The sequence below is a fragment of the Penaeus monodon genome, chromosome 29 (assembly GCF_015228065.2).
Source record: "Penaeus monodon isolate SGIC_2016 chromosome 29, NSTDA_Pmon_1, whole genome shotgun sequence".
In the NCBI taxonomy this organism is placed as follows: domain Eukaryota; kingdom Metazoa; phylum Arthropoda; class Malacostraca; order Decapoda; family Penaeidae; genus Penaeus; species Penaeus monodon.
In genome coordinates this window covers 29,461,952-29,462,151 of record NC_051414.1, presented here as the reverse complement: position 1 = coordinate 29,462,151, position 200 = coordinate 29,461,952, and the positions used below count along the sequence as shown (strand labels likewise).

General features: G+C 35.5%; 1 protein-coding gene across 1 annotated transcript in view; it reads left to right on the top strand.

Annotated features, from left to right (window-relative positions):
- The window catches only part of LOC119592120, a 2,713-nt gene that overhangs the window by 637 nt on the left and 1,876 nt on the right, over nt 1-200 (top strand). The gene's annotated exons all lie outside the window — the stretch shown is intronic.

Genomic DNA, 200 nt, shown 5'->3' with positions numbered 1-200 from the left:
CCAGCGCATGCACGCACACGCACATACACTATGGATGGACACAAGTAAATAGATGAGTACATTTACAATATGTTCTACAAGCTCAAGGCTACACGAAACATAAATAAAAAGACATTCTTTATCAACATACTTCAATTGAAATGTATTTCCAGTGGAGCAATAATAACCCTATTGCATTGATGAAATTCCTCTGTTATGAT